This window comes from Lupinus angustifolius, chromosome LG03 (assembly GCF_001865875.1).
Source record: "Lupinus angustifolius cultivar Tanjil chromosome LG03, LupAngTanjil_v1.0, whole genome shotgun sequence".
NCBI classification, from domain to species: Eukaryota; Viridiplantae; Streptophyta; class Magnoliopsida; order Fabales; family Fabaceae; genus Lupinus; species Lupinus angustifolius.
The window spans coordinates 18,663,272-18,664,217 of NC_032011.1; positions in this window are offsets into that span (position 1 = coordinate 18,663,272).

Genomic DNA, 946 nt, shown 5'->3' on the forward strand with positions numbered 1-946 from the left:
ACAAACAATGATATTTTCATCAAAAAATAAATATTTGTATTTAGTATCCCAATATGTTATATTCAATTTGATAATTATATAATTTAAATTTAGAGTGTATTGTTTATACACAATCAGTATAAAGATTTATACATAGTCAGTACATCAGCTACCATAAATTTGAATTACTTTTTGAACAGTAATACAAATTGAGTCACCCATGTCTATATCAAAATGACATGATTAGTATATTTTCGAGTGAAATTAGCGTAAAAAACATAAATTTTAATAAGAAATTGTTAACTAATATGTAATAGTATTTTCAACAAATAGAAAATACGAAAAATATACACCTTGGATTATTAGTTACAAGATTTGATTCAGAACTACAATTATCTTCATTTTATTTATATATCAGTTCACTTTGGAACAGTATGGTTCCTGATCTTGAAAAAAGAAACTGTATTGATCAGATTTATAAAAAGTAGTTCGATATCACCCACTCAATTTTGATTTATAGCTGTTTTAATATTTTGGACTGATTTTAGTTTTTTCTGATTGATGTGGATTTGAATACACCTAATAGAGAATATTAGTTGAAAATGATTAGAAATGACATGTTCAACTACTATTATTAGAAAGAATGATATTTTCTTCAAAAAATAAATATTGCATTTAATATCCCTGTAAGTTAAAGTCAATTTGATAATTATATAATTTAAATTTATAGTGTATTATTTATATACCATCAATATAAATATTTATACATATTCAATACAACATCTATCGTTTATTTGAATTACTTTTTGAAGAGTAATACTAATAAAAACACCCATATCTTTATCAAAATGACATGTTTAATATATTTTCAATGGAAATTCTCATAAAAAAACAAAAAAATTAATAAGAAAGTGTTAACTAATAAGTAATAACATTTTTAACAAATAGAAATTATGAAGAATATACA